Genomic DNA, 14,933 nt, shown 5'->3' on the forward strand with positions numbered 1-14,933 from the left:
CCCAGACCTGTTCGTCCTGCAGTGACATAAAGAGAGAAAAAAATCAGCAGAAAGTTGACAGGGAGAAACGTATAAATATGACTTTTTATCTGAGCTCCTCTCATTCTGGTGTCTTGTGCACCTGTCATTTAATCTCTTCATTTAGCGACCGTGTCTTGGCCCTCAGCAGTGGAATGCTTCCTTTAACTTTTCCACCTCTGTGTCTCCTCCTTCAAGACACTCCCGAAAGCTTCTCCTTTTGACCAAATGTTTGATCCTCTGACCTAATTTGGCTTTATAACATTCCTGTGAGGCACTTCGGGATGTTTTATTATGGTTAAAGGTGCAGCATATTTAATGCTGCCATTTTTAAGAGAAATTTGAATAGAGCCTTGAATTGCACACACGTGCAGTCCCCGAGTTTGGTTGATGGAGAATGGAGGCTGTGCACTCCCTCATGTAGAGAGGCGAATCAGAGAACCAATTACCTCTTGTTCCCTTGGAGACCAGGTTCAGCAGCTAAAGCTAACAGTTTGAAATGTGTCCCTCCCCCAGTCAGGGATAAATGCCCATCTTTGAAGAGCCAAAATGAGGGGAATATCCCTGACCATCTCTTTCTGGAATTTTGCTCCAGTTTTTGGTCTAACCTGAGAGGATTTGGGGGAAAAAACTGGTTGATGTTGAGAGACTGCAAATTAGGCTTGAGATTCAGCTTCTGAGAGAAACTTAACAGAGCAGATTTGAGTATTTTACATACCCACACCAAACATGTTAAGGGACGGTATATTCATATCTCTGCTGCTGAAGGGGCAACTTACTGGCCCCCAGTTAAAGGAACAGTACACAATCTACCCAATCAGTTGAAAGGACAAGACAACTAATAACTGCATTGTCAAAGAGGCACTATAAGTGGTTCTTTGCTATTATTAAATACTTCCAGGTGTCACTGAAAAATGCAATTAATAAACACATTTTAAAAAGTAAAGTACAATCAACAGTTGATCAAGAGCCACTCTCCCACAGGTCTTCAGGGATGTATACTCATAATACTGGCGAACAGTTGGTGCATTGGACAGTGACTGATACGTGAGGACAAGTTGGCTCTAGTACAAAAAACAATGTTTCTACTGGCTCAGAAAAGGATTGGAAGTTGGTCGGTGTGCAATACAATGAATGAGTCGATTAGTTCCTGCAAAATAATTCCAAAGTGAAAATGTTCAACAGTAACTCCTGCAGCATGTGTAATAGATGTCAAGTCTGTTTGGTTTTGTTACCTTCACTATCCCCACAATCAGTCATCCAAGAAAATTTGCCATACTTTGGAAAGTTTACTTGGCAGTGCATTACCAGGCTTGTTAGTTTTGCATGAAAATGTATGGATAAAAATACAGTTTACAATCATCCAGTCAACGTCGTACACTCTTATATGTTGGTCTTTTAGCATGAACAGGTTTTGCAAACCCTGTCTGCACCTGACCTGACTTAAAGTTAACCCAGAGATAACAAGGTGTGGAGCTGGATGAACACAGCAGGACAAGCAGCATCAGAGGAGCAGGAAAGCTGACATTTCGGGCCTAGACCCTTCTTCGGAAATGGGGGAGGGGAAGGGAGTTCTGAAATAAATAGGGAGAGAGGGGGATGCGGATAGAAGATGGATAAAGGAAAAGATAGGTGGAGAGGAGACAGACAGGTCAAAGAGGCAGGGGTGGAGCCAGTAAAAGTGAAGTTAGGTGGGGAGTTAGGGAGGGGATAGGTCAGTCCAGGGAGGACGGACAGGTCAAGGGGTCGGGATGAGGCTAGTAGGTAGGAAATGGGGGTGGGGCTTGAGGTGGGAGGAGGGGATAGGTGGGAGGAAGAACAGGTTAGGGAGGCGGGGACAAGCTGGGCTAGTTTTGGAATGCGGTCGGGGGTGGGGAGATTTTGAAGCTTGTGAAGTCCACATTGAGACCATTGGGCTGCAGGGTTCCCAAGCGAAATATGAGGTGCTGTTCCTGCAACCTTTGGGTGGCATCGTTGTGTCACTGCAGGAGGCCCAGGATGGACATGTCATCCAAGGAGTGGGAGGGGGAGTTGAAAGTTCGCGACTGGTAGGTGCAGTTGTTTGTTGCGAACTGAGCATAGGTGTTCCACAAAGCAGTCCCCAAGCTTCCGCTTGGTTTCCCCGATGTAGAGGAGGCCACATCAGGAACCGCGGATACAGTATACCACATTAGCAGATGTGCAGGAGCTCGAGAAAGAGGGTCTTTAATTGCAATCTCAGCTGGTGCAGGAATTTAATGCATGCTGTCGGTATCCCTCCAAGACAGCCATCTGATATAACCAAGCACCACCAAGGTGCAGGTACTAAACTGGGATTTCAAGGCTTTAATAAAAGGTAACACTTCAATAAATCATCTTTAATATGGTAGTACCCCTGGTTATTTTCTGAAAAAAAAATCATCTCAGGCATCTAGGTGCCTTTTGAAAGGCCAACGTTTATTGTCCATCCCATCCCATCCCATCCCTTGTTGTTGCTGAGAAAATGGTAATTAGCTTGTTTCTTGAACTCCTGGAGTCTTATGGTGGAGGCTTCCCATAGCACCATTAGATAAGGAGTTCAGAACTTTGACACAGTTACCACGTAGCAACCGTGATATAAGTCCAAGCTGAATGGTGTGCAACTCAAGGTGATTTTTTCCTGTGTACCTGATGCTCTAGACAGTGGGTTTGGGTGGTAATGTTGTACAATCATCAATGATCCACAGATTCTTTGAAAACTACTTGATATCTCCACGGTCTTAAGTTGCTTTCAAAATCCCTCCATTTGGAACGAGAGGGAAAATTCAGCCAGGATGTTTGGCCCTTCTATTAAAATTCTCTGCTTGATAGTACAACCTTCAAACATTGAGTGAGGAGAAAGTTGGGCTCAATGCCTTGCCTTCCAGAGTCAACTTATTCCTTAACTTGATTTCCAAATGAAATTTTCCTCGTAGACCCTCATTGTCTGGCTGTACACTTGGCAAATGGACATTTGGGTGAAATACCAGAGTAGGGATGGGACTCTTGGAATCCAAACTTCAGCAAAGGTGTGGGAAGAGGTACAGAGAGTAATGCAAGTATGAAGGTTGTTTTTAACTATATCAAGCAGAAGATGCGCAGTAATGTGTTGTTTTAATAATGGAACAATTTCACCAGGTTGAATTTATTCACAGCTTTCAGGACTACTTCCTTCTGAACATATTAATAAAAGGAGCAGTCAAGGAACTGGAATTCCCTGTATTGTTCTCCCCAGCCTGGACCCCCTGTACTGTGTAATGGGACAAGACCAATAGAAAACCAGCCTAAAGTAAGCAGTAAGGAATCACTCAGCTGAGAAAATCACCTTGGTCCTGGGAGGCAGGATGGCAAAGAATTGAACCTTCTGAACCGCCTCAACAATGAAGATGGAGTGAGGATGGAGCCATTTCATGTTCCGCTGCAAAATCTGGTCTTTTTCCCTCCCAGTCCTTTTAAAGTCCCACAGAAGAGGAGGAATGTGGGAAGTTGCAAACTGACTCAGCAAAAAATAAATGGGAGGTTCCAGTAATTTGAGAGAAAATAATTTCAGGACTTTCCAGGTGAAGATTGGTCTCTGTCAGAACTGATTTAAAAGCACAGATTCAAGGCCACGCTGACTCAAAGCATCACTATTCCTGTCAATACGATGATTCAGGTCTGATTGTGTCTTGGTTATCAGTGTTGGTTCTTTGACCTTGCTCAATACCTCGAGGTAAATACAGAGAGGGAACAATCATCTCCCTTGATGGCAAAGTTCAAAAGGTATCTGCAGGCTGCAATATTGCACACCTCTGAGTTCAGACACTGAGGGAGTGGGTTAACTTTAAGAGATAGTAGGAACTGCGGATGCTGGAGAATCCGAGATAACAAGGTGTAGAGCTGGATGAATACAGCGGGCCAAGCAGCATCAGAGGAGCAGGAAAGCTAGGAAGTGCTACACCTGCCCCTACACCTCCCCCCTCACCCTCATCCCAGGCCCAAGAAAACCTTCCACATCAAACACATGGGCATGGTGACATTCAGGTTAAGCCAACACCAATGGCTCCCCCTAATGAGGGAGTGAAACCGTGGTGACTTTACCTTCACCTGCACCTTGTCTGAGGCAGGCAGCCTGCCCAATAGGTGTGGTGTCTGACTTTGTTACCTTGTCCATTTCCAACTCATTACCCTTGTTTGCAGGTTTGTCTATAGTTTTACGTTGTGCCACTCCAGGACGGTTTGTCCCAACAATGTCTCCTTGTGAAGAGGCTTTTGAAATCTGTCATAGTACATTGAACCTTTCTTTGCAGTTATTGTTCTCCCCTTACAAATCCAACCATTTTGCAATGGTCCCTTTTATACAAAGTGCCATATAACATGAAATTAAGGCCAACTGGCACCACTTACATCACAGTTGTGTACTGTGCCATTATTCATGGTGATGTGTCGTTCTATCTTGTGACACTTTTGTATCAAACCACTTAAAGTAATAAAAGAATTGTGGCTCATCTTCATGACGGCTCTGAGGAGGGTCAAGAAAGAAACTATAATCTGAAAACCATAGAAGATCTTTGTTAATTCCTTGGTGGACAAACCTACTGTCCTGTGTAGAAATGGGCCACACAGATATGAAGCGCAGAGTTGGTCACTGGACAGTGCTGAGTTATCTGTTCTCATTGGACCTGAGCTAGAAGGTAAATTCAGCTGGAACTCCTGCTCCTAATCTGTATCCTGTAAATCTTATCAGAAAGTACCTACCTGTCAACATTCAGGGATAACAAGGTTCTGGGTGACTGCCAATTGCCCAGGAATGCCACTTTTCAGCCAACACTCACTTATTAAATTCACACAGGAAAAGCCATTATTTTGAAGAAAAAAACCCAAATGGAACATACTCTGAGATAATAAGGTGTAGAGCTGGATGAACACAGCAGGCCAAGTAGTATCAGAGGAGCAGGAAGGCTGACGTTTCGGGCCTAGACCCTTCTTCAGAAAAATTTTCTGAAAAATATTAGCTTTCCTGCTCCTCTGATGCTACTTGGCCTGCTGTGTTCGTTCAGCTCTACACCTTGTTATCTCAGATTCTCCAGCATCTGCAGTTCCTACTATCTCTGGAACATACTCTCATCAGTTTGCATCTCCTGAGTACCCCTCCCCTCCTTCTGCTGCATTAGTTATTGCCCTCAGCAGCGAGCGAAGAACATTAGAAATGGATGGAATGAAAAGTGCATCAAACAATTGTTCTGGTTGAGAGAACTGAACGTTAAAGCAACGAAACTGAGGAGGAAATCTGAGAGCAAAGGTAAATATTAAACCCTGACTCATTTCAGTTTAAAGATCTGTGGTCAATGATTAATCTCTTTGATCTGTCCTGAAGACATTTTAAGGAAGGTGTGGGTAGATAATATTTCCTAAACTAGCATTTCATCACAAGCACAAGGTTTCCAATCAATTCATTCAATAATTCCTACTGAATTCAGACTGCAATCTCAGATGGGTGTAAAGGATCCAATGATATGGACTGAAGCAACTTCTCCTAATAACTTGACTGATATTTATCCCTCGTATCAGCAGATTTCTTGGACATGTCTCCTGTTCCTGGATTTGAGACCCTGCTGCGCACATTGTTAAGCATTTTGGTATAGGGATAGCTCTGAAGTGATGAAAATCATTATATAAATGTAATTTCTTTCTTCCTGCAAATGTGAGTCTGTCTATAGCACAATGACAAACTCATCAAGTGCCCTCAGGCACTTTCCTTTTGATGGTTAACACAGACTACTCAAATGGAGCACCTCCCATCCTGGACACCTCCTGATCCCTGCCCTCATTGCAGGGAAGTGAATGTACATGGACAGGAAGAGAAGTAGCAGGTTTAACCTTTCCAGAACACAGCAATCCTCCCTGGCCAACTGCACAGCAACTAAACATGGCTACTCCAGGAATAAAATGCTGACAACAAAAAGCTAAATGACTGCAGAGGGAGGGAATCTGAAATGAAAGCAACAAGCTGAAAAAGCACTCAGCATCTTTTTTTGTTAACTCATTCACAGGATGGCAGTTTCCTTCCCCAAAGGGCATTTGTGAATCAGATAGGTTTCTCCCAACAATTGACAGCAGATTCATGGTCATCATTAGACTCTTTATTCCAATTTTTTTTTGGTTATTCAATTCAAATTCCACCATCTGCTGTGGTGAGATTTGAACCCTGGTCCCCAGAGCATTATCTGGGTCTCTGGATTAACAGTCCAGCAAGAATATCACTAGGCCACTACCTCCCCAACTCACTTCTGTGGTGAAAGAGAAAAACTCTTTCAAGTGCTCAATCCATCAACCTCATCTATAATAAAAACCAAAAGAACTGCGGATGCTGTGAATCAGGAACAAAAACAGAAATTGCTGGAAAAGCTCAGCAGGTCTGGCAGCATCTGTGAAGGAAAAAACAGAGTTAAAGTTTCGGGTCCAGTGACCCTTCCTCAGAAGGAATATCGAGGAATAGAGATCAGAATCAGTTCTGAGGAAGGGTCACTGGACCTGAAACGTTAACTCTGTTTTTTCCTTCACAGATGCTGCCAGACCTGCTGAGCTTTTCCAGCAACCTTGTGTTTGAACCACATCTATAATAACTGTTCCATATTGCTCCTTCAGATTAGCAGTGAAAGAAATCCCCTCCCACAGGTGATCTAAAGCCCTTCCGACAAAAGCCAGTCATTAAAAGCCCATTGGACATACGACAGTTGAAAGCCGCTCCTGTGGTTGATTGATTGTAAAATAAATCATTAAGAACCAACAAGTTCAAGGTTAACAATATGGTTGCATAAAACTTGGTTTATTTTTAATATCAGAGATAGTAGGAACTGCAGATGCTGGAGAATCCGAGACAACAAGGTGCAGGGCTGGATGAACACAGCAGGCCAAGCAGCATCATAGGAGCAGAGAGGCTGACGTTTCGGGCTTAGACCCTTCATCAGAAAAGGGGGAGGGGAAGGGGGTTTTGAAATAAATAGGGAGAGAGTGGGAGGCGGATAGAAGATTTATCTTTACTTTTAACATAATCCAATTTGTTGCATAATGGTTATAAAATAGTATCAGGTTATTCCAGTACAATTAACCTGGATGCTCAGTAAAGGAAGACAAAATGAGAGGAATGTGCTTCAGACTTTCCCTTTATTTCATTATTGATCCCTTAGGGTTATTGGATGTTGTCTCTGCAGAACCAATGCTTGCCTCTGTGCTTACACTTTGCATAGTCTGATAATTGGCACTCACACCAATCCTAGAAGTGTATCCTGCTGTCAGTAACTCATACAGCCACACTCCTGTAACTCAGCCAAGTGGCTGCTTTTTATGTGTACGCGTGGAGAGTCTGCGGCTGGGCCAAAGGTACTGTTACACGGATATCCCAGTATTAGGAGTCTCGTGACAGTTGGAAAATTGTGTTGGGATACTGGTCTAATCATGCCAGTGTACTTCAGACACTGTTAACATGACCCTGTCAGAGTTTAAGGAAACTCATTTACATTGCAAAAGAAATCACGTGAATTTGCGCAGATTTAGGGAGGTAATGGTCTAGTTTCATTATTGCTAGGCTATTGACCCAGAGATCACCTATGCAATGTTCTAGGGACAAGGGTTCAAATCCCTGCCTAGCATATGGTGTAATTTGAATTAAATAAAAACAATCTGGAGTTAAGAATCTAATGATGACCATGAAATTGTTGCGGAAAAGCCATCTGGTTCACTAATGCCCTTTAAGATTGGTTGATTTATTGTCACATGTACCAAAATACAGTGAAAAGCTTTTTATATGAGTGGTACAGGCAGATCCTAGTAAGCAAAGGATGTACAGATCAAAAAGACTTAGACAGGGGCATACAGGTTACGTTGCACAGGGTGTGCGCTAGGCGAGATCAACGTTAGCAAGATCAGCTCTTACTTGAGGCTAGAGAGTCCATTCATCAGTCTGAATACGACTGGGAAGAAACTGTTCCTGAACCTGTTCGTGCATGTGTTCAGGCTTCTGTATCTTCTGCCTGACAGAAGAGGTAGTAGGAGAGCATTACCAGGGTGCGATGGGTCTTTGATGTTGCCAGCCTTTCCGTGACAGTGCGCCATGCAAATACAGTCCATGGACAGAAGGTTGGCTTCCGTGATGGTCTGGGCTGTGCACACCACCTTCTGTAGTTTCTTACGGTCCTGGGCAGAGCAGTTGCAATACCAGGCCGTTATGAACCCAGACAGTATGCTTTCAATGATGCATCAGTAGAAGTTGGTGAGGGACCTTATGGACATGCCAAATTTTCTGAGCCGCCTGAGGAAGAAGAGGCATTGTTGTGCCTTCTTGCCTGTTGCATTTACGTGGGAAGTCCCGGACAGGTTGTCGGTTATCGTCACTCCGAGGAACTTGATGCTCTTCACCCTGTCAACCTCAGTTCCATTGATGTAGATGGGGGCGTGTTCACCTCCTTTCTTTCTGAAGTCAATGGTCAGTTCTTTCATTTTGCTGATGTTGAGAGACAGATTGTTTTCATTGCACCACATCATCAAGCCCTTTATCTCCTTCTGTAGTTTGACTTGTCGTTGTTTTATAATGAAAGGGAAGGGAAACTGCTTTCCTTAACTGGTCTGGTCTACATGTGACTCCAACCAATGGTATGTGATTTTTAACAGCCGCCTGGCAATTAGGAATTTGCAATAAATGCTCGCCTAACCAGGGACACTCACATCCTATGAATGAATTAATAAAACAACAGTCTCTTTATGAAAATATCTGCATTTACTTCTAGATGGTAGATTGAGGATGCGTTTGCAGGTTACGGAGTGAAAGATTGAATGATTTAGAGTGAAGAAGTGGTGTGTTTAAAGTAGTTTGGTGATGGTGGGGTGGGACTTTGCAGAAGGCTTTGTAGAAGGTTTGGAATGAGCTGGTGGGTTGAGGGCAAATGGATGACAAGGTTTATTAGGTATTTCCCCGGTGACAGACTTAAAACAAATGGAGCCATAGATTCAAGTCGTGTAGACAGTGTAATTGGTTCAATTATACCAATTATTCCTATTAAATATGACAGTGTATTATATCACTGTTAGTTATTCACTTACTCAAGTTTAGGAAAATAAATTCTGATAATCTATCATTAATCAAAACAGGAGAGATCCAAAAGAGGCCTAGGAAGATTCCCACAGCTAAAAACAATCAACACAAAGTTTGTTCGGTCAATTAGCCTTGACACATTATTGAGCTTGATATTGCATCTATGAGGAAAGATTGGATAGGCTAGGGCTGTTTCCTTAGAACAAATGAGTTAGGGGTGACTTATCTGAGGCGTATAAAATTATAAGTGTCTAGGACAGAATAAACTGGAAAGATCTTTTTCCCCAAGCAGAGAGGTCAATTAGTCAGGGCACAGATTTCAGGCGATTAGGAGAAGAATTAGAGGGGACATGAGGAAAAACCTTTTCACTCAGTGGGTGATGGGTCCCTGGAATTCACTGCCTGGATTGGTGATGCAAGCAGAAACCCTCAGCCCGATGAAAAGATACTTTGGTCTGCATCAAAAATGCTGTAACCTGCAAGGCTATTGAGCAGGAGCTGGATGGTGGTTTTAGAACGAGCATTCCTGTTCTCTGTTGGTGTAGATCTGATGGACTCTTTCCTGTGCTGTACCTTTCCAACGATTCAAACAAGATGAGTATACAAGTCTCCATAGACTTACCAGACTGTAGGACTGATGTCTCATTAGACAGACAGAAATAAATGACTGGTGCTAGTTTAATCTGATGGTCACCATTCCTCAGGCAAGGTGAGGGTTTGAGAAGATGAATCCTTCCTGGTAACCTCAGCCAGTACAGGAATTGAACACATGCTGTGGGCACCACTCTTCATCAGCAAACCAACCATCCAGCCAGCTGAGCTAACTGAACCCCATGTGAAGGAATAGATTGTTGGAATGTTGAAAATTTGTAAATCAAATATAAAGTGCAGACTTTTGATGAAGTGGAATCAGAGGATGGGGTATAATTGGACTATGGTTAGCAGATATAATTTAGTCCCTATTTTAAAATTATACATTCAGACCTTATTATTGCACAATACTTTGATTCGTGTTATTTACAATTAACTTATAAATCTTACAATAGTGTAGGAAGTGGAGTTGAGTGATTGAAACCTTGAGGTTTCACTGTTTACTGACTGGAGAACTGAAGATGTAAAACTGAGCTGCTAGTGTATGGCAGGATGATATAATTATGACAGAACAAAGACAGTTTCATCTGAAGTCAGTATAAGGGATGGATCAATAGAGATGCAATAGCCAACATTTGAGGGGATATTTCAGAACATACAGAATAATTACATTCTAACAATAAAATTCCACCATGTGTGATTAGCTAATAGAGTTCAATGTAGTATCAATCTTAAAGTAAAAGCATATAATTACAAAAAGTTGAAGTGATGAGTCAGAGATTGGACAGAATATTTAAAAAAAAACAAACAATGACTAAAATCTTAATAAGTGGGGAAAGTTAGAATATGAGAGAATGCTAGATAGAAATATAAAAAGATAGTTAAGAGTCTCTGCAGATATTTTAAAAAGAAAAATGTTAACGTGAGCATTAGTCTTCTAGAAGGTGAGTCTGAGGAATTATTAATGGGAAATGGGAGATTAATTGAACAGGTATTTTGTAATAGTCTTCACCACAAGCAATATCTCAGAAATAGCTGGAATTCAGGAAATGGAAAGAAGGGAGAAATGCAAGAAAATTGCAATCACTATGGAAGGAGAACTAATTAAATTGTTGGAGCTATGGGCTGACATACCACAAGGTCCTGATGGGTTTTATCCTTGAGCCTGAAAAGAATTTGATAGTGAGATATTTGACACGTTGGTTTTAATTTTCCATAGTTCCCTATGTTTGGGAACAATTTCATTAGGTTAGAAAGTAGCGAATACGTGTCCTTTACTCAAAATAGGAGGGAGCCAGAAAACTGCAAACCACACGGCTGTTAGATTAATATTTGTCAGAGGGAAGATGTTAGAAGCTATTGTTAAAAGATGTTACAGGAAAGCACTTTAAAAATAATAACAGTAACCAGGCAGAGTCAGTGTGGTTTAGCGAAGGGAAAATCACTTTTAACCAATTTTTTGGATTTCTTTGAGGAAGTAACATCTGAAGGGGAGCCGTTAGATGTACATAGATTTCCAGAGGACATTCGATAAGATGCCACATCAAAGATTATTGTGGAAAATAAAACACTCATGGTGTATGGGATTGCATTTTGGGCATGGATAGCAGACTGGCTTGAGAACAGGAAACAAAGAGTAAGCATAAAAGGGTAATTTTCTGGGTGGTTAAATGCATTGAGCATTGTGACACAGGAATCAGTGTGAGCGTCTCAACATTTTACAATTATTTATATAAATGACTTGGATTAAGGAACTGAAAGTCACAGTTTTTGACACAAAGGTAGGTAGGAAAGTAGATTATGAAGAGGAGATAAGGAGCTCAGAAAGGATTATGGATAGATTAATTGAGTGAACAAAGACCTGGCAAATGGAATATATTGTTGGAAAATGTGAAATTGTCTATTTTGAAAGGAATTATAAAGAAGAAGCCTATCAAATTAATGGTGAGAGATTGCAGAGCTTTGAGATACAGAGCAATCTGGGTGCCCTAAGTGCATGAATCACAAAAGGTTAGCATGCAGGTACAGCAAGTAATCAGGAAAACTAGGAGAATATGTTTGTTTATTGCAAGGTGAATTGAATACAACAGTTGAAAGGCTCTGCTTCAGAAATACAGGGCATTGGTGAGACCACATCTGGACTACTGTGTGCTGTATTTGCCTTCTTATTTAAGAAAGAATGTAACTGCATTCAAAGCAGGTCATAGAAAATTTACTAGACTAATACCTGGAAATGACAGATTGTCTTAAGAGGAAAAGTTGGATGAACTATATTTGTATCCATTGCAGTTTTTAGAAGATTAAGAGGCAGTTTGATTGAAACATTTAAGATCCTGAGGGGTCTTGATAGGGTACATGTGGGAAGGATGTTTCCTGTTGTGAGACAATCCATAAATAGGGCCACTGTTTAAAAAATAAGGGTTGTCCATTTAAGACAGAGTTGAGGAGAATTCTTTTTCAAAGAGGATTGTGGTTTTTTTTGGAAGGATCTTTCTCTAAAGGCAGTGGAAATAGAATCTTTGAAGACTTTGAAGGTGGAGGTAGTTAGAGGAAGGGGGTGAAAAGTTAGTTAGAAAGGAATGTAATATAATCAGATCAATCATGATCTTATTGAATGATGAGAGAGCATGCAGCCTACTCATGATCCCAATTTGTATGCTCATATGTACATATGAAGAGTGGACATTATCATTTGTAATGGAAAGGTTGGCAGAATAATGTAGCAGAAACATGAAAAATGAAGGGTTTACTAAACAGGAAATACACGCAGATTTAAGATATTTATCATATTAGAAATTATATATAAGTTAATGATCTGTTTCTTTGTGGACTGAATTCACTGAACTTATTATTAAAATGAGGCCTGATGTTGTGCTCCTCTATAATTATCAAGAGTGGCAGAAACTCTATTGGGGCCCATGATAATTTGATAATTGGAGTAGTTAAAAATAATCGTTTATTCTGTTTATCGTTATTACTGAAAGACTATCTGGATATCAAGGCTAGTAAAGATATTGTCAAAGGCCCATCTAACAGAGGGATCTAAAATTTGGAAGGTAAATGATCTATTGTAAGCACAATAGAAAAGACTCAGTTATGGAGCTCTTGGTTTGAGCTTGCTGGGTGTTGCCAGATATTGCTAGATTGAGATAGAGATTGATGTCACAGTCTGTATCTGTGACAGACTTGAATGTAGCATTCATCATTCATTTATTTTTTGAAAATCAACCTGTTCAAATTTGTAATTGCATATCTCTGGGGCAGTTGGGACTTGAAGCTAGGTTTCTTGGCTTTTGCAGGTAGGGACAATACCATTGTGGTGGAACAATCATCATTTACACTTTCACAGATAATTGCTTCCACTTTTAACAAGAACCTAATTGAGAAGATAAAGTGCTAAACATGAGTGGTGAATTGGGATGGGTTGGTGATAAGAGAAAACAAAGATAAGTTACTACAGGTTTAAGAATGTTGTTTGGCAGTGGCAGAGGGATTAGTATAAACCAAAAGAACTGCGGATGCTGTTAATCGGAAACAAAAACAGAAATTGCTGGAAAAGCTGAGCAGGTCCAGCAGCATCTGTGGAGAGGAATCAGAGGTAACATTTTGGATCGAATGACCCTTCTTCAGAACAAGAGAAAGAGTCACTCGACCCGAAACATTAACTCTGATTTCTCTCCACAGGAGCTGCCAGACCTGCTGAGCTTTTCCAGCAATTTCTGTTTTTTTGTTGTGGAGGGATCAGCTCCTGCTCTCAACTTTGATCTCAGATGAAGTGATATTTGACACAAAAATTTGTTGCGGCCCATTTTGGAGCCTATAACTGATGCCATGCTTCCATCTGATCCAGGAAGGTCAAGGCACAACCCAAATTGAGCCTCAGGTTGTTGTAATGGCTTCTCTTCAGACACAGTTTGCTGGTGTACCCAGAAGACAAGTTGACCCATTTGCCTCACTGGCAGCAGCCATTGGGTAAAGTCCTGAAGCCAGCAAAGCAGAACCAATGAACAAAAAGCAGCAAATGATGGCAATTGAGTGAAGAAATTCCTCCAGTTGTAATACAAGCTTATGTAGATGGCACTACAATAATTTTAGGCGCAGCTTGTGTCATGTCTCAAGAACATCAGTAGTTAAGAGGAGCCCTGATTGCCTCCTTAGCCACAGACACTAATGGCTATTGATGTAATTCAGTTTCAGTGTCTGATCAGTATATAAAGCTTGTTTGGGAATTTGACTCTGTACTTTTACAGAGTCTCTCCATAGACACAGAGGATGCTTTCATCCCAACAGAGGGAACGGATGGACGTGGGAAGAGTTCATGCAAGATGTGTTGAGGTATTTAAAAATGTGTTAACAAAGGAAGCAGAACATGCTGATCAGAAGACCTGGTTCCTGACAAAATGCCCTCTTCAATCAATCGCAATGTGGATATCAGTTGGGCAATATAACTGGCCCTGATTTCAGGCAAGGAAAGAAAAGTCAAAATTTGTGTTCCAGATCACTCTGTATAACCTTGCCAGCCCCCTAACGTGAACACAAGATAATGGCAGTGTTTAGCTATCTCCTGTTGGCATGTTGAAATATTATACTCGCTAGCACAGAGGGCCTAAGGGTCTGTTCCTGTGCTGTACTGAGTGTAATAAATGTAGTGCAGGTGGGTCAAGACATACGGTTAAGGATTTGAGAAAGACAAGTTAAACTGTGGTATTATAAAATGTTTATAGCACATTAGACCATTCAGCCCATTGTTTCTATGCTGCAACCCCCATCATAAGATGAAATGACATAGGAGAAGTAGGCCATTCAGCCCATCGAATTTGCCCTGCCATTCAATGAGATCATGGCTGATCTGATAAAGCTTAACTCCACTTTCCTGCCTTTTCCCCTTGGTTCCCTTGCTGATTAAACTTTAACCCATGGCCCTGCATTTGTTTCCTCCTTCAGATAATTCTTTCCTACGCTTTTGAAAGCTGAAATTGAATCTTTTGCACTCATAGGCAGTACACTTCAGATGTAATCACAGCATTAAATATGTTTTTTCTCATGTTGCCTTTGGCTCTTTCGTCATTACACTTTAGATCATTGTTCTCTGGTTCTGGACCCTTACCACCAGTTGGAACAGTTTCTTCCCTTCTCGGCTGTCCAGACCCATCCTGATTATGAACACCTTTATCAAGTTCTTCTCAATGTCTCTTCTTGAAGGAGAAAACCCCATCTTCTCCAATCTGTCCATACAACTGAAAGCCCTCATTCTTGA

The sequence above is a fragment of the Rhincodon typus genome, chromosome 31 (assembly GCF_021869965.1).
Source record: "Rhincodon typus isolate 14 chromosome 31, sRhiTyp1.1, whole genome shotgun sequence".
Lineage (NCBI taxonomy): Eukaryota > Metazoa > Chordata > Chondrichthyes > Orectolobiformes > Rhincodontidae > Rhincodon > Rhincodon typus.